This window comes from Mustela nivalis, assembly GCF_964662115.1.
Source record: "Mustela nivalis genome assembly, chromosome: 5".
Lineage (NCBI taxonomy): Eukaryota > Metazoa > Chordata > Mammalia > Carnivora > Mustelidae > Mustela > Mustela nivalis.
This window is the reverse complement of record NC_139024.1, coordinates 86,563,991-86,582,837: the sequence shown is the minus strand read 5'-3', so window position 1 is coordinate 86,582,837 and position 18,847 is coordinate 86,563,991. Positions and strand designations below refer to the sequence as shown.

At 50.1% G+C, this 18,847-nt stretch overlaps 1 protein-coding gene across 1 annotated transcript in view; it reads left to right on the top strand.

The window, feature by feature from the left end:
* The first annotated feature begins 14,952 nt into the window (after positions 1-14,952).
* Positions 14,953-18,847, top strand: part of LRFN2 (leucine rich repeat and fibronectin type III domain containing 2) — a 173,837-nt gene continuing 169,942 nt past the window's right edge. The window contains exon 1 of the mRNA XM_082731128.1: positions 14,953-15,123. The gene's annotated coding sequence lies outside the window, so the exon portion shown is untranslated. The remainder of the gene's footprint in view (positions 15,124-18,847) is intronic.

Sequence of the window (18,847 nt, the reverse complement as noted above, 5' to 3'; positions counted from 1 at the left end):
CCTTGAAGAATTGTCATTATAATTAAACATGATGAATAAGTGGGCAAAATAGGAGCAGGGTTGGTCTGGGGCTGGGGTAACTGAGGAGAATACATCTATTTTTTTCCAGTAGAATGTCCAATGGTCCATGTTACAACATAGGAAGAGGACTGGGGAACAGGAGCTGAATCTGAACTAGCTTCTATATCCAAGGAGGCAATCAATGTAATGGTGGGACACAACAATGGGACTTAGAGGTAAAAGAAGTACACTAAGTTCTGTGAGACATATATTCTTGGCTATAGATAAGACTTCTGCTTTGTAGCATCAGACATAAAACCAGATGAGCTGATAAGGGAAACAGAGCTTAGACACAGGGAGAAGGAGTCAACAAAGTTGGGAAACATGGTCCAGGACAGTCCCAGGAGAAAGGTAAAATATGATTCATGACATATGGGGGGAAACTGGGGGACCTCTGATGTTCATGTGTAGGGATTGCATCAGAAATTTCACTTAGAACTTCCACAGAAATATTCATTCTAGAACTTACTTAATGGAGGCAAAAGATTATCACAAAAAATCATGGCCATCATTGGTGAAAACTGACCACTCAGGAATCAGGTTTATGTAGAGGAGTAACACAATCATTTTGTTTGGTTAAAAAGTTGTCAGAGTAGGGATAAGGGATTCTTGAGCCTTCTAACACATGCATGGACTTGTATGGAGCCTGAAGAACTGGTAGCTTATATGGAAGGACCTAGACAAGGCTGTTCGTCAGAATGACCTACTGGATAAAAGGGAAGCGTTTGGGTATTTGGAAGTGTACAAAATGAGGATGGATGTCTAAAGCATCATATTCACGAAAACAGGGAATAAAAGAGCAATAATGGGATACCAACTGATGGATGGACAAAGAAGAGAAGGCAAGACAAATAGGGGTGGAGGAGGGAAAAATTCAAATATTCACCGAGGAATGAAGGAGGCTTGTGTGTAGACCTCTGGGCAAGAGGGAACTGTGGCCAGTGCTGAGCCAGTTTGGTTGCAGTTGCTGCTAGGGACTTCGATTTTTACCTGAGGCCTGCTTTACCAATCCTACCACCTCAGCACCAAACTAGCCCAAGTGTCACTGTGCTGAAGTCAAATGTCATCCCATCTTCACCAGGTGTTGTGATACTCCATCTCTTCCAGGAGCTCCCTCACTTGCTGCAACTGTAAACCACCCTCAGTCTAAATGGCATCTAGCAGCTAGGGACAAGAAATGGAGTTAGGAGGGAAAGAGACTCTCTGTTGGGGGTGGAGAGGCACTAAAGTGGAGACAGGTGGCTAGGGAGGGAGAGAGAAAGAGCTCTGGAAAGGGAAGAATGCAAAGAGAAGGGGATAAACAGAACCATTTTGGTGCAGAGGACTAGGTGGAGGGAGCTCTTTCAGCAAGTAAGGGGTCCCCTGAGATTCCATGATGAATGAGCAGAGCAATTACTGCTCTACTTGGCGGCATGCTATGTACCACACAGATGGAGAGCTGTCCATGATACTGAGGTAACTGTGCATGAAAAACCCTCGTGCAGCAGGCCCATGAGAGTGACACCCTGCCCAAGGGTGACAGCCATCTGCCCCATTGTATGAGCACACAGCATGAGCCTACACATCTGTGTTTTGGCGGCGCTCAGCCACATACACTTACTGGGGCCCTTATCGCTCTGTATTACAGTTAGCTGTCTGCCTGTCTGTGAGAGTAAGACCTCTCTGAGAGCAACTGCCTTCTCTTATAGATTGCTTATCTTGGAGAAAACGAAGGTCTCCCTGGAATGTAATGAATGCTTTGAAAATTGGGAGAATAAGTAAATCATTTGTGCACAGGGATGCTGGTGGCTGGTGCATGTGGCTGTGTGCGTGTGTTGCCCAGATATGAGGGAAGAGCATGTGAGGCAAATAAAAAAAATCAGAGAGGGGTTCCACTACAATATTTCTCAAACTCCTCTGACTAGTTGGGGAGAGTAAACCAGGATGCATACTAAAAATACACACTCCTCTAGTGCTGTCCCTGAATCAGAACTCCACAGTTGGGCCTGAGAATATGCGTTGTCTCTCCCTCCACAGGTGATACTGATGGCCAGCGAGGCCCGAGAACTGCTGCTCTACAGGCATTTATCTATTGCATTTAGGAGCAACTGATTCCTAGGAGACTAGTGCACTGAGGTTCTTTTGACGGCATCCGGAACAAATCCACACCTTACTAATGAAAAAAAGTTGAGGCCCGGTGAGGAGATTGGCCTTACCCAATTCCACGCTGCCAACTGGTACTTCTGCTGGGGAAATGTCACACAGATTTCCCCCATCGCCCCCGCCGCCATCTGCGTGGTCCAGGTGATGCGATTCCTCAGAGACATCCGTACACCGGCCACAGCACGCAGCGCGCTGTCCAGCACCGCGTGCTCCTGAAGCACGCCGGCCTGCAGCTGGGCGAACTCCCGCGTCTGGTAGGGCGGTGAGTTACAGGACTGGTGGGAGGCCCCGCAGTGCGGACTGCAGCAGTGCCCGCCCGCAGTGCCCCCTGCCCCGCCCCCGGCAGCGTGCAGAGCCAGCCACAGCCGCAGCGCGGGGCTCCTCTCGCCAAGCGTTTTCCAAATTCAGGACGGTTATAAATGGCTACAGCGTGGAGATGGCGACCCGGGCCCTGGCACATAAGCTAGCTGCTGGCTGATCGATTTCCCTGTTAAGGGACCGCACAAGCAAAGGAAGTAGATTAAAATATAATGTATTGCATTGAAATTTAACACAACGCTATACATAATATTCAGCCGGATTTGCATATTCACGTCCCCCCCCCCCTCAATTTCTCCTGGAGAGTCCCATTGGCCCTTTCTTGTTAAGCTTCTGTCACTGCTGGACAAAGAAATTTAATGACTTGAGGGGCTAGAAGGGCCTTCAAAATGTCATCTACCCAGCTCTGTGTCTGGCCCAGGAATATTGAAATCCTGAACTCTGCCCTTAAACTTGGTGAAGACAGAAGAAGGAAGGCTGAAATGGACCCGTTGTGTGGTTTCCATTTCACCTTTGACCCACTCCATTGTGTCTCCTTCTGTCTGGGCCTTTCATCCTCAAACCTTTTCTTTTGAATTAGGAGAAACCAGCTGGACTTTCTTTGCTGTCCTCTAACACCCCCCCCCCCCATTTCCTGGCCTCAGTAACAAGCCCACCCTTCTATTTTCATAAGCATCCTTCTCACTTGATTGGGAGCCCAGCTTATAGGGAATAATGTTAGATAAATGCCGAGTCTCCAGAGGCTTCAAATGGTGGTAGGACAAGTACCTGAGAAAAGAACTCAGTGTGTTGAAAAGAATGACAGCCAAAGAATCCCATTTAATTTGATGGCGCGATGAATATTTAAAGTTTTATAAAGAAATACAGGAAAGCAATCAGGCTTATTCAGGCGTGTGCTCCGGGGAACAGCGTACCGCTCTCCATGTGTTGGCAATATGGGGATGGGAGATGAGGATGAGGGTGGGGGTGGGGGACGTACACATAAATAGTCCATATTCTCCCCATTCTTTGTATTGAGGTGAAAAAAGAGCTTACCAGTGCAGTTCAAGAACAAGCAGGGAGGGGGCTATGAAATCCTTTCAGATAATTATCATAACTTGCTGACACCCTAAACAGTTCCTTTTTAAAATTGAATTTCTAATATCACCGCTTTGGAGATTATAATATTGAGACATGAATCCCTTGGCAAATGATTCAGGAACCATACACGCTGTGATAAAGGCACCTGCCACAAGAACAGGAGGGGACATAAATCTCCTACCATGTGTGTGGAATGCCTAATGGTGGCATCCTTTTGATAGGGAGGGGGGTCATCAGAAACCTCCAAAATGCCTTTCCAAGGGCAGTTAATTCATTATAAATGTGTACCAGATATTTTCATTTTGTATCAACCATTATGTCAAATCTGGTTATCAAGGTATTAGCATGTGGTACAATTCCTGCCTTCAGAGAGCTTCCAGTCTTCTTGGAGAGACAGGTGTTTGTGTACAGGACATTGCAAAGCTAGTTCAGCACAGAGCAAAGAGGACAAGCTAAGGGCTCATGAGACGGAAAGTGGGCAATCTGTCAATGCTGATTGTGGGGATAGGGGAAGGCTTCCTATTACTCACTGTGTCAGTCACCATCACTGCCCTGCTCTTATCACTTGAACATTCACCTTTACACAACTAAGTTGCTACTATGAACATCTGAGACTTTATGTCTGAAGGTTTTTTTCCTGGCCAAGGGAGTTAGTTGTACTGGAGACTTAATGTCCCTGAAAGCCCTCTGCCAATGATAAATGGCAAGTAGGTGGCTAAATACTCCACTTCCTCAGCACTGGAGGGGACAATTCAGAGTGTGCTTTCCTACTGTAGCCCACAGATTTCCAGGGGAATGAGCTCCAACTGAAAATACTTGCTTGATGATGCACCCTTTATTGGGTTCTTTTCCCTTTCTTCACTCTTGACTCGCCTACTGACATTTTCGGGGTCACCTCCCAAATCAAATACTTGTACTCAAACCCCTATCTAAAAGTCTGTTTCTGGAAGAACCCAAACCAGTACAATACCAACAGCTACCTTGCATGAAAATTCAACCCTAGCAGGTGCTGTGCTGGCTTTTATAGTGTTTCTAATCCTTACAATAATCCAGAAAGGCAGAAATTATTTTTTTTTCCATTTTACAGATGAAAAACTGAGGCCCAGAGAGTAAAAGTGACTTTTTTCAAGGTCACGAAAAATGTTAGCGACCTTAAACCAATGAAGTTCCTAAGACTCATGGGTGACTGTTATTTCCCTCACTAGAACCACACCCAAGGTGAAGGGAACAAGGATACCTTTGAAAGTGTGATAGACAAAATAGCCTCTCTCAAGGAGAAAACAACCATGCACATCTACATGTGAAATTGGCTCTTCAGTTTCAGGTGGGTCCTAGTTCTCCTTAGAATCACCCATGGTCTTCAGATTAAAAAAAAAAAAAATACTCTTAAGAAGGAACAAAACTGTCAAAAAACCTGGGGGCAAAATACATTCTTGGGGGTTTGTGTAGGTGGGGAAACTAGGAAGGGAACCTAGTTCGGGAGGGAGAGTGGATGACAAACATATCACAGTTTGATGCATTGGTGGACCCCACGGAAGCACAGAAGAGGAAAGTAACTTGGGGAGCTGGGTGGAAAGAGAGTGCTCTCCGGTTGAGAGAAAGCTGGGAAGGCATGTTGGAGGAATCTCCTAATATCCCAACAAAATCCAGAGCCTGGAGAAAGGTGTGAGAGTTCCTCCCTAGCCTCAGTTACAGATTCTTATCTCATTTCAATTACAGATTCTTATCTTAACTGATATCTCAGTTATTTGACCTCTGTACTTCTCGTCTCAAGGCCTCACATTACATCCTGGGTTTTCTAGCAGGTAAAACCATGTCATCTGGAAAACAGAAATCACCCTAGGTATTTCAAACAGAGGGGGGTTCGACACAGGGCCTGTGTAGCAAAGGTGTTGGTTGAATTTTAAAAAGAAAAAAAAAAAAAAAAAGATTGATAGCTTCAAGAAGCCATTACTGCTCTCTGAGCTGAAAAAAAAAAAAGCTGGAAGTATCATGCTCCAGATGCCAGGGTCCTGCATTCTCTGACATGGCGGTGACATAGCAGAACCACCACTAACGCTGGGCAGAATCCCTGAGCCCACGTCTCTGACAGTGCTGCCACGAGAAGCAGAAATAGCTCCCTCCTTCTTCGTGTCTTCTAAGCTCACTGGAGTGCATCCCATCAGTAGACCCTATGCAGAATCCAGCTAGAAAGGGAGTCTTGGGAATGAGTGATGTGTGTCCAGACCCCTGTGGTACAAGGGGAGTAAGAAAGAGCAGGTGTGTTCACTTGCCAACAGGCAGCATTCAGCACAATCTTAAAAACCTGGAAGTCTGTATTCTCCTTTGCTCTGGCCCCAGGCAGTTATTCTTTTATCTGTCCCTCCAAGTCTGTTGAACCCCAGTTTTCTCTTCAAAGCAAGCCTACCCCAGGCCCCACCCTGTTCTCACTAGCCTGTTTACCCAGGGCCCCACAATCCACCTTTCACAAGGACTCTAACTGTACTGCACTGTCGGTGCATTTCCACTCCCTCCTGACTATCACAAATCCTAGAGCCGATACATGGTGGTTCTTTCCATTGTTTCCAGGATGATAAATTGCAGAGCTAAGTCCCATGCCCTCCTTGAGTTTCTCACCATAGCAAAGTAAAAACAATGGGCTTCACTTCTGCCTGAAATACCCATATTCATCCTCTGGCCGACTGCCAGTTTCATCCCCAAGGGGCTGCTCCAACCACCTTCTCCCTTCAAGTCCCACTTCCTCTCTCTGTACCATGCAACTTAACAAGATCAAGACCACATATCACTTCTCTCCACCTCAAAATCTCCTTTTCCTTTGTTTATTTCCTCTGGTCCCTGCAGAAGGACCCCTTTCTCTTTCTAGGGTTCGTGCCTGAACCCTTCCTGCCCCTCCCTTCCCCCAGGAAGATCTCTTCTTGCTTTCTCTCTACACCGGCTGCTTCACTCTGGCTTACACCCAAGTGTTTCCCACCCCCAAGAAAGTCTTTCCTCCATTCTGATTTCTCCTGAGCTTCCATCCCACCTTCCACCCTCCTTTCACAGCTAAACTTCTCGAAAAAGTATTATATGCTCACCGCCTCTACTTCCTCACCTCCCACTCAGTCCCAACCACTAGCAATCTGGTTTCCATACCCATAACACTGTAGAAATTGCTCTCTTAAAGGCCACCAATGACCCCTGAATCGCCAAATATGAGCTCTGCTTTACTAGTTACCATTGTCATAGACCTAATCCTTTGCCAGGTCAAATACACCATGTAACCCAATTCTTAGCCAGTGGTCCTAGCTGGTGCGTCATAGCACATGGGTGTGCTGGATATTGGTCACAGTCAGGCCTGCGATGCACCATTCAACCAGATGGGTGATTAAAATATGGAAATATTTCCGAGCCACTGCCAGAGTCCCCTTTCCCCTACCTGGCTGCCAAAGCCCCTAGTCTAGGATCCCAAGACAGACCTCACCACTCATTATGTAACAATGAGGCAGAACTGTATCTTGTATGGCTGGGGGCTTCTGCTTTTCTTGGCTGGTACTTGTATGTACCCGTTGTTAGAAATTTTCAGTATCACCATGCTTACTGCTGTACTGAGATATTGATTACTACAGTACTGGGAATAGCCACATGCAGGACCAGGTGGGGATCCGAGGGCAAAACACTGCCCCCACCTCTGCCCAAAGAACAGCTTCTCTGTTTACCCTCCATGTGGCATACAAATATCATTTTCTATGTGAGCCTTGGCATGGCGACATTCAGAAGCAAAACTCTCAGTCTCTCCCCCTCCTTGATTCCCATGATAGTAATGTGTTCTTCTATCCCTTTGTGAGCTGCTTTTCTATTTCTTTGCCTGGTTTCTCTAACGGGATGACCTTGGACAAACTACTTAATCTAGTTGGGTTTCAGACTCCTCATCCATAATATGGGTCTAACACTTCTTTGCAAAGAGGATTATGGGTAATATGTGTAAGATGGGTGGTGTAGGATGTCACATGGAATAAAGCTAAATAAGTGTATGTTCCTAACCTCCACGTCCCTCTCACTCTACACTTTCTTCCTTGGGGATTTGCTCCACTCCCATGAACTTCAATTCCATTCTACCTCTGACTATTTCTTCCAAACCCATTTATCAAATTTATCCCAGGCAAGAGGCCCTAGGTTCCCTAAGCTCCCAAACACCAAACATCCAGTATGGAACTCATCATTCCCCACCTCCCACTTTCTCCCACCTTCCTAGTATCTCTCAAGGACACCAACCACTCTCCCAGTTGAGTAGGCTTCATAACATGAAGTGAGCTTTAACCGCGATCCTCCTTCCCCTCAGGCCCCACAATTTGTCCCTTCTGGGGTCTGGTCCATTCTACTTCTCACATTCAACCTCTTTTATTGTTATTTAAGATATCCTTCGATGTGACCTCTTTTCCCTCTTCCTGGACTATTTTGATACATGTATAAATGCACTTCTGTTGTTCAGATCCTTCCCCCTTCAGTTCAACCACTAAACATTTACATGGATCTGTTCAAAGCACTACAGTGTCCAGTTGTCTGCATAAAGGAATCCAGACCCATTACCTTCATGTTCAAGCACTGGTAGTCCAGTCTGCTCCTCCTCTTGCTATCCTTTTATAAAATAATTATAGTAATAACAACAACCAACACTTAGAAATTTAGTATGTGCCGCACTAATATTCCGAAGTCATTCATGTCATTTAATCCTCTCATCCAGCTTATGACATTGTCGTTGTTATTAATCTCACTTTACTGCTGAAGAAACAGAACCACAGAGAAGCTCAGCAACTAGGCTAAAGTAACTTCCCCTACAGATTGGGGATTTGAATTTAAATCAAGAGTCTATATTCAGAATCCGCATTTCTTACCACCTTGCCTTCTTCTGCCGTCGCTTTGGACGCACCAGAAAACTCCCCATCCTCACTTTACTGCCCTTCCTCCCTGGCTTCATCTGTACTGTTACCCCCACCAAGACTGCCAGTTTCTCTCATCTCTTTAACCCACCAAAAAATGCCATCCCTCCTTCAAGTGTCACTCAAATGTCAATGTCTCCTTGAAGTCTTATCTGATTTCCTTGCTTGCAAGTGATCTCTTTATTCTGGATATTGAGAATTTTCCCAAACTTTTCACTTTTACCTCATTCCTTTATAGCCGTGTGTAGACAGAGATGGTCGGCTCTATCAGAATGTAGGAAGGGGCCACTGCTATTCTTCCCCTTCATCGTTTCATGTGCTTTTCACATGAAACCGACAAAGGCAGTGTTCTTAGAGGAAGTTGAGTTGTCCTGCTTGGGACCAGGAATGGGTTGGTTTCTGCTCCGCTCTCCAAGTCCCTTTGAAAGAAAAGCCAAGGTCTTGATTAAGGAATGGAAAGAATTTTGTAGTCAGTCAATTCCTGCTGTGATAAATCTCTTGGGTGAAGGATGCAAAGTCAGGGACATAAATGACAATAGCTATGCTTCCACCTTTGAACGGATTATAAAACAAACCTCATACTTATGACTATATGCTCCAAACAATACAAAAGAAAGCAGGGAGAGGGACTAGCCTCTGGTGTGAAAGCGGGAGGTCTGCCCTGTCCATTTGGAAGCTTGGGATGGCAATTTTTCCTTACCCTGATTCTTCTGAAACAAGTTTTTATTTTATAACCAGTCACTTCTAGCATAAGCTCTGGAGTTTCAGTGTCACAGTTAGGATGCTGCCTGCCGCCCCCCCCCCATCCCTCACCAACTCTCTGACCTAGAAATTTACTCAGCCTCTCTGTGCCATGGTTTCCCTATCTGTACAATGGGATAATAACAGTACATGCCCCATGGGATTTTGTGAGACTTATATAAAATAACCACTGTCCAGGGAAAAGAAGAGTGCCTGGCACGTAGCATGCCATATGTGCTGCCTGACAAGCCTGCTGCCATGACGGCCAGAGAGGAGATGAGGCTGGGAGTGCAAGGTGGTCTGAGGAAGCACTGGGAAGGCTGGGGCAAGTGCCTAGGTGGAGCTAAGGGTCCTGATCCTTCCCAGGTCCCCTTGGGCACCTGCCACAGCCCACAGAGTTTCTGCTTCAATACCACCCTTAGGATTTGGGGGTTGCTGGCAGGAGGCAAATCCAGGGAAGTCAATAGCATCGGTCTATTGTCAACTGTCCATTGAGCCAAGACACCTCAAGTTCCACTCTGGATGACCATTTAATTTTTTGTTCTTCATTGGATCCTAGAGATCATTTATCCCCAACTCTCCCATTTTAGAGATGGAAAAGCTGAGACCCAGAGAAAGGAAGAGCAGAGCAAGATCGCACTAAAGAACCAGAATCCAGTTCCACTCTCTTCCCCCTGGTGCTCTTTCTCCCACTCTATCCCACAAGCCAGGGTCTCTTAACTCTGCATTTGCCAGGGTGGTTCTCCCTGGCTGCAGAATCTGCACTGAGCTGTTCCTGGTTGCCTGAGCTTTCCTTCCCTTCGCCGGATGCCTACCGCACCTTGGGCTGTACCAGACAGCATGCCACTCTGGAGTAGCATCCAGGCCAGTCTCAGAGGCGCCACTCTGTATACAGGAAGGCATCGGGGAGGTCGTGGAAGCAGATGATTTGGTCTGAAATCCAGGGTCATCCATTCAGAGCTCCAAACTCTTGGAACCATCATGTTATCTATCTAGGACTTAGTGTCTTTGTTGGTAAAATGGGGATGATGATGTATTTCATGCGATTGTTGTGAGGAACAAGTGAGGTAGCATTTGGGAACGCTCTTTATAGACTGCGAGGCACCCTGCCAGGGTTGGTTTGTGTCCTTTCTCTCGGGGAAGAGACTGCCTTCTCTCTTTCCCTCCCTTCTCCCTACATACAGTATTTAGGGGAGGGTTGGGTGGTTTATAGAGATACTCAGAGAGACGTTTCTGTCTCTGTTGATTGAATATAATGTCTCAGGATCCTCTGACCTGTTGATGCATCAGACACTCAGCCCCAGATCTGCTGCTGGGGTAAGAGGGTGAGGCTGTGAAGGGAGCTCATGGGACCTGGGGAAGGGGAGGAGTAAACAGAGGGCTTGCTGATGAAAAGTAAACTGGATTTAGAAAACATACTCGAGCTAATGGCTGTAGGTGGTGTTAGTCATGCTGTTAAGGAATTTGGGAATACATATGCATACTAATAGGGATTTATTTGGGCTGCTTCTTACTCCAGCACTTGGGAAGGGAGGAGGGGTAGAGGGTACTGCAGGATTAAAAGACACTGGACCTTCCTCTCCAGAAAGTACACTCCTGGGTAGGGGTTGGGCCTCAGGTTCTGAAGATGCATTTGTCCTAGTTCACAAGGCCAGTGGGATAAGCTGGGGTCAGGTTGGCTGTTGGTCCTGGGGGAGGGCAAAGGGAATAAGGTGGTAAGAATTTAGGAGTGGTTCCCCACTTCCAGCCCTTACACAAGACTCAGTGGAGGAGATCCCAAGGCTTTATAAGTCTGTGCCCCATATCTGTCTTACTTCCCTGGGCCACAAAGTCACTCTCTAGGCCACAACACACCATGGGAGACTCTGAGAAGCATCTAGTGCATTCTTGGAAGTTCAGACCACACCTCTTTTATAGAGCAAGCTCCACAGTCCCTACCCTGTGACTCCATAGGCTCAGGCAACTGCCTCTGTCCTACCATCTAATCTGAATCCCTCACTCTTTTCTTTTTCACATTTGGTGGATAGAGAAAAGATAGACTCCCTATAGTTCTTTGCACAGGAGTCCTTCTATTGGTTAGGAAGAGTCAGGCCAACTTGGTCTTCTCTTCCTCATACTGGAGGTCTCCCCACCCCAGACCATCCTGAGACATCTTCTGAGTGGAAGCTGTGATCTTACCCAGCAAGGGGGTATTGGGAGCCAGCCGTGTGCCCAGAAAGGTGCTGGGGGGGGTGTGTGGGGTTGGTGCCTGAAGTCCAACCAGAAAGCCAAGGGATGCAGACAATAAGGTGAGGCTGGTCACAAGTGCCCAGGAGAACAGGGGGAGATGAGTCATGGCTGGGGGCAGGGGGAACATGGGTTAAATTCAGGTTGGAGTATTAAAGCTATATCCAAGGGTGCAGCATGGCCCGGGTATATGGTGTGAGGCTCAAGGCACAGTCACCCTCTGCTACATAGAGGCATAGAGAAAGGGGGTGTGAAAATATCCTTAACTACCTGCTGAGTGCTCTCCGGGAAATCATTTGTCTGCCCTACACTTTGAGGCCTCAACTCTCAAACTGAAACAGAGAAGTATGGACCGAGAGCCTGAGATATATACATGTCCTTTGGCACAGTAGTCCTACTTCCAGGAATCTAGTGCAAGCAGAGACACAAGAATGTGGGTGGAGAGTTAAGCTCAAAGATGTCCATTACGGTGTTATTTAGAAGGGTGAAAATGTGACATTTTGAAGAATCCAAATGCCCATCATTAGAACGGCTTGTGTATCAGTTTGTTCTCCTCCTTGTTCCTTCACCCCTTCCCAGGCCATACGCACCCCTTTGGGAAGCACAGGCTCTCCTCTGTGGTCAGCAGTTCATAAAAGCACCCAGTAGTTGGCACAGCAGTACCCCTCCCCAGCCCTTTTATTGCTTTTATTGTTCAAGCAATAAAAAAATCCACCATCATTCAGCTTTTCATTATTGAATTTCGGGTTATCTTCTGGGGGTTTTCCACTGTGAATGGTAATGGTAGATTGGCTTTCTCTTGGCATCCCAAGGTACACCTGGGTCCCCACCCTGATTCAAATGCCAAGATCCCTGGGGGTGGGGGTTCCTAGAGCTGGGTGGGCCCTCAGAAAGAACACAGTCCAAACCTCCAATGGGAAGGGATTGTCACATTGCTTGTTAGTACAAAGCCATCCTGAGCATCTAGGCCACCTGACTTCTAGCCCCATGCTCAGTGGCTAGGTGAGGATTCGAAAAATAAACCAGTTGTCCTCAGAATTACCCAAAGTGTAAGAAATGAACCATTCATTTAAATAAATCTCATGCATATGCATTTTTTAAAAAAAGAAAAGAAATGATCCAGGTCCTGGCTCTTCATGGTATATCCATTTCCTTCTCTGAGCTGGGAAAACTTTTTGATGAGGCATTGGGTTCACTTTGGAGCAGGGATTGGGGCATCCATCCCCCATCCCTGGGTGCCTGGCCTCTCCATGTCATCCTAGTGCTTTTTTGGTTTCCCAGAGCAGCTCCATCTTTCTCTGGTGCCAGCCTGGTCTTATCCCTGCCACTAGATTTTTGGTTCTTTCATGGGTAACTGTAGGGTAAGGAGATGACCAGGTCTTCTGCCCCTTCTCTTGGGGGAATTCAGAGCCTTGAGTCTGAGGTATACTTCCTCCTTCCACTCCTAACCCCCTCCCAGAAACCCCCACTTATGGCATGCAAAACCACAGGTAAGCAAGGAAAACAAACACTGGCCATGCTGAGCTCACCCTTTCCCGTCCTCTTTGCTTCACTTCTCCTTTCTATCCCCTACCTCCTTCTAAGAACCTCCTCCTCCAGCTCCTTCTCCTTTCTTTTCTCCTCCTGTATCTCCACGCCCGGTTCCTGACTTTCTTGTTTTTAAGCCAGCACACCCGGATATACCTTGACTTTGATCCTGGTCATGCACCCCTCCCCCCTCTCCCCAAGCTTTCCTTTCGAGAATCCCTGTCAGGAAGGGCCTGTTTTTTAGAATTTGCAGTAGGCTGACCTGGCAGTTTCCCTGGATGCCCATGGAGAGGGTGCCCGGGACATGGAGTCTAGGTGCCTGGGCTTCTGTCAGTATGCACTCACCTGTGAGCATAGACAGGTAGGAGGCAGGGTCTTGTATTACAAATTTATCCAGCTGAGCCAATCCTGGGCTGCAGAGACACATCCGCAGGCCACATGTGCCTCCCCGTGGGTATTTGGGACGGTGCTGGGGAGGTGCTACCCATTAGGAAATAAGAGATAGATTGAGACATTTTCCCTGCCTCTGGATTTACCAGCTAGAGTACCAGCAGGAATCTCAGATTTTCATTTCCTTCAGTGGGACAGGTACAAGTCCCTCTTGGGAAGCCCAGTAAAGGAGAACCCAGTCCAGCCTTCCCAAGAACAGGTTGCTGATTCTAGTGCGCAAAGAGGATAGCCAAAGGAAGATGACACCCTGGCCAGACCCAGACCTTCTGATGCTAAGCCCACAGTCGGCTTGGAATAGGGACTACCTGCTACGTGCAGTGGACAAGTCGCTCTACTCTTCCGGCCCTCAGTTCCCTCCTGTGTCTGATGAGGGTTTCTGGGAGGATCAGGCAAGGAAAGAGTTGCAAAGGTGCTGTGCGAACAGCCGGCGCCACTGCACACTTCACGGATCCCCGTGATACTCACGGAAAGTCTAAGTCTGTGTGTACGTGTTCCCGGGGCTCATTTTTCACGGGTCCCTCGCCAGGATGCGGTACTCGGGGCTGGGACCTGGGCTGGGTGGGCGCGATCCTCCCAGCCCCCACCCACCAGCGCGGGGCCGGCGCGGCGGGTTTTCGTCCTGCAGGCGGCGGGCTGAAGGCTGCACGGCGCGCTCCGCACGTGAGGCGGCAGCACCGGCCCCGGCCGCAGCGGCGCAGCCCCGGCGGCCCGGCTCGCCTTGCGCAGGGGCTGCCCGTGCCGCTGGGTCGCTGAGCCCGCCCTCCCGGCTTCCGCGGCTCGCGGCCTGCCCGCCGCCCCTCCGGCCCTCTGCGCGGGGCCCGCTGGCCGGCTTTCGCCGTCTCCGCGCCACCCACGAGGGGACCGCGAATCCCTCCGGTTTCGGCGGCGGTGTAGGTCGCCGCTGAAGGGGTTGCGCTGGGCGGCGGGCCCGGCTCCTGCAGCTCCGCCGGCCGCCACTGGGGGCTGCCGCACCGGCGAGCTCGGCGGGGACGGTGCGCACTGCCCGGGGTTCCCGGGCGCCTCCGGCCGCTGTGCTTTCTCCACCGCCAGCCCCGCGCTGCCTCCGCAGCCAGCCAGGCTCCCTCCCGGATCTGCGCGTGTGATCGCTGTGCGTGTGTGTGTCCGGGTGCGCGCGTGTGCGCGCGCGCGGGGGGCGGTGTGCACGCGGGGAGTGCGGGGGAGTGTGTTTGTGTGTGTGTGTGTGTGGGTGTGAGTGCCTGGCTCGCTCTCGCTGAGACACACACACACTCACACACGCACAACCCGGCTGGCTCGTCTGAACTTGAAGACACCCTACATTCCAAGATGCCCGAGGTCCCTGGGAATGCCCAGGGTTCTTCGATCTGGAGAATCCTACCTGCGTTTTCCTAGGGGGGATTATCGTTTTTGTTTTTGTTTTTTTAATCTGGAAGAGAAGAGAACAAGTTGTGCTTTTTCCTCCCTTCTTTTCGCTAAATGCCATGGATATAATAGAATAAGCCGCTCAGGGCTCTACCCGCGTGGACGTCCGAGGCCACCATCTGCCTGCGTTCGCCGGAGCCGGAGAGCTTAGCTCGAGCCTGTCTCGGGCGGGGAAGGATGCGTGGCCGAGCCGGGGAGCCCGGGCGCCCCGCGGAGCCGGCCTCGGAACCTCCCAGCCGGGGATAGATGCTGCCTCGCCCAGGTAAGTGGTCGCCGCCGCCGCGTTTCTGCGATCTGTGTGTTTGCGGGAGCTTGGCGCGGGGCTGAACGCGCCGGAGGGAACCGGGAACTTTGCATCCCTTTCTTTTTCACTCGAGCACTCCCTCACCCGGGCACTCGTGCGGGCACCTTCTCTTTTCGCCCATCCTTATCGCGGGAGGTTTCCTTTCCTTTCTTTTTTCCCCTGGAGTGGGGGTGAAACTCTGGCGAGGAACGAGAAGAGTGGGTCCGTGTGAGGCCGGCAAGCAGGAGGGAGAGACGGGAGCCTCAGGTGTACCGCAACGTTGAAAGCAGCAGGAGAACTTTGCCGCCAGACCACTCTGTTGCATCTCCCCACACGCGAGGCCTGGCTTGAGCTATTGCTGGGGGCTGGGTCAGACGCCAGGTCTCCCTGCGCTCTGTGGGCTGGGTGGGGTTGGGTAGTGCTGGGTGCGAAGGGGTTGATTCAGCGCTGATGGAGGGAAGGCAGGCATCATTGCAGTTTGGGGAGGCGGGTAGGGCAGGCTCAGGGCCCTGTCCTGGCCTCAGGCAGAAGGCAGGGAGATCAGGGGGATTGTGTGTGTGCAGCTTGGGGCATCTGAATGGCATGATGAAGCAATATGGAAACTGGCATTAGCCATGCCTGGTTGGTAGGTCTATCTCCCACCTAGCCCTGCCCTGGTTCTAAAAGGTTGGCCTGGGCAGGGAGGAGGAAGAGGGATGGACTGATCTGAGGTCCGGGGTGTTGTACTCTGCACAGACCCCAAGGCAATGACAGGGAGGTGTCCTGCTTCTCTTCCTGTCACCCCGGTACAAAGGACATAGGCAGCAAGTTCGAGGGAGACCAAGCAAGCCCCTGAAAGCCAGAGCCTGAGAAAGAATGAGGAGTGAGCCTGAGCGGAGACTGCAGAGGGACTGAATCAGGCCAACACCAAGTGCCCGCTGAGAATCACAGACACCAGAGTCAGATAGTCAGACAGACAGACAGACACAGGGAGCTGGAATCCTAGGCATGGCTATAGATGCTGACCCCCTGGCTTGCCACAGTGGTGTGTGTGTGTGTGTGTGTGTGTGTGTGTGTGTGTGTGTGTGTATGGGGGGGGGCGCTGTGGCTGCAATGGGCTGATTGGTCTTGTGGGGCTGGGGGAGGGCGCTGGCTGCTTCAGGAAACCGACCCCCACGGCTGGGGAGGAGCAAGGCTAGGGAGGAAACTGCCAGGCTCTGAGCTGTGAAGTTGCAGGGACCAGGGTGGAAGGTTCTGGGTGGGCTGCTGTCTGTGCAGTGGGGGTGCAGTTTAGAACTAATGATGGGGAAGCTGAGGTGGGGGACTCGAGGTAGGGGAGACTGGGAGTGTGGGTCCCTAGTCCTGGGGTTGCGCCCTTGGCTTCATACAGCCACACACCAGGGAGCATAGCCAGCTTGGGACTTGGTGTGGGGTACTTTGGAGGCTGAAGGGGGTCAGGATCGCGCAGGGAGGACTCGGAAGGAAGCTTTCATGAGGGCCTCGTCTTGGAGCTGTCAGCCTCCGCGGACCACACCAGCTGCCCTGGCCCCTTCCGCTGACGCTGGGATGTCGTCTTTCTCTTCTGACTCTGGCTGGGATACAGAGTTCTGTCCGTCCCTCTCCTCCGGTTCCTCAGGTGCATCTACTCAGGCCCCCTGCCCAGCCCTCAATTTAGAGCTTCTGGTCTAATTCCTGCTCAGGAATATCGTTACTTATCTTCCTGCCCTCGCCCTGGGGAATACAAACAGCCAACTTGGCATTTCAGTCTCAGCCTCTGGTGCGGCTCCTCCGGGAGGTCGGCTCCCGCTGCAGCTCCTGGTCGCCTGGATAGGGTGCCCGCGGGGCGGCTGCTGGGGCTCAGGCTCCCTGTTTTTCTGCGGTGCCACTTCCTTGCCCAGGCCCTGGTCTGAGAAGCTGGGGAGTGCGACCTCAGAGAAAGTGAGCACGGAGCTTCCTGGGAGGCTAGAATGAGGAGGAGATGGGGTGGGAAATGCAGATGAGGTAGGTGGCGCCACTGGGGAAACTTGGCAGGTTTTTGGCCACCCAAACTCTGGTTTGGCTAGAGTGTTAATCCGCTTTCTTGTCTCAGCTGCGCAACCAAGAACCCAGGGTTTCCCGCCCCCCAAGTGTCAGGGTCGTGGAGTCTCTCCAGCCAGGTGGGTGAGGAGGGCCTCTCCTCCTTTCAGAAAGTCCCCTGGCCAGGGTGGAGAGGACCACCGTCATTGGCATCTGGGGCGTTCCCATTCTGGTGGGGGAGGACTCCAGACTGAAAGCAGAGATGATAGCAGAGGGATAGCCAAGTGAAAATGGACTCTCCAACTAAAGCAACAATTTGGGTGTTTTGTGATTTTTCTTAACACCATTGGTGTTTTAGGGTCCAGCTTATTTGAAGGGTTAGAGTCAGCATATTCTGGAATCGGACCTATATTTGGAGGGCCTGGGTTCAAATTCTGGCTCTGCCACATTTTTGTTGGTTGATCCCTGGAGCCTCTGGGTTCTCCTTGGATGAAAGGAAATAAGAGCACATGCCGCACAGATGTTTTATAGTCTCCTATTTGTCTCACTGCTCCCCAAATCCCTGCTCAGAGCTGGAGGAGTGTTTTGTTGGAGGGGGAAAGGCCCCTCAGAGACAGGAGGGTAGCACCTCTAGCTTTCCCCACCCACTTAGCTCTCAGGAGGGTTTGATGCCGTCACGGGTAAACTGATCATTGAAAGACTTCAGAAGCCCTCCAGAAAACTTTGGGAATTGATATTCGGAAAGCAAATTTCACCTCTGGGGTTGTGGCACCTGCCTCCCTCTCTTTCTTGTTTGCTTCAGACTTTTACAGCCATGCACATTTGCTCAGGAAGCACAGCCTCTGTGGTTTACAAGTGTCATTCGTCACCCTTCCCAGTCCGAGGCTTGAGTGTGAAATTTCTCCCAGAACCTGGCCACTGCCTTCTCTTCTCTGCCTCTGCCTCTTGCTGCCCAAGAGTGGCCTCAACAGGGTGGTATATGGTCCAGACCCATTGAATGGTCATGATTCCTGCTGGGGTCTGTGCGGGACCCAAACTTGGACCTGGGTCCCATCTGTGGAGTTAGGGGGCACACCAAGCTGGGGAGAGAGGTTCAGACCCAGTATGTATTTAGCAGGGTCTGACTAATGAACCAACCGGAATAGGAGTGGAGGAGGAGCTCTCACCATAATGTCTAAGAAGAGGTATTTTCAGGGAGCAAATCTTCAGATATGAAGATGGGGACCAGGGAGAGTAGTCGTGTCCAGCCTGCTCAGAGTGAGGGCAGTCAGGAGGGCTCCTTGGGGGAAGATAAGGATTTCAGGAAGAGCAAAAGCCCATAGAAGTCCATAGAAGACAAATTTTGTTTTCTCTTAAATTCTTCGAGGTTACTGGGGATTTGGGAGATTTCAAGGGTGGGGTACTGAACAAGCAGAATGGATATTCTGAGAAATTCCTGAGGCCAGTCAGGCCCGGCTCCCTGGAACAATTTCTTAGTTGCTTATTATGTGCCAGGCACATTGCTAAGCCCTTCACATTATGATATTATTGAATTCTCCCAGTTCTGTGAATTTGCCCTTCTTGCTACCCTACCTTCCAGATGAGAACACTGGGGTTCAGGGAAGTTGGGACCCACCGGGTCACTAATACAGGACAGAACAGTCACTTGACTCTCATGTCTGTCTTATTTCAAAGCTAATTCACACATTTAAGTCCTTTGGGACGCCTT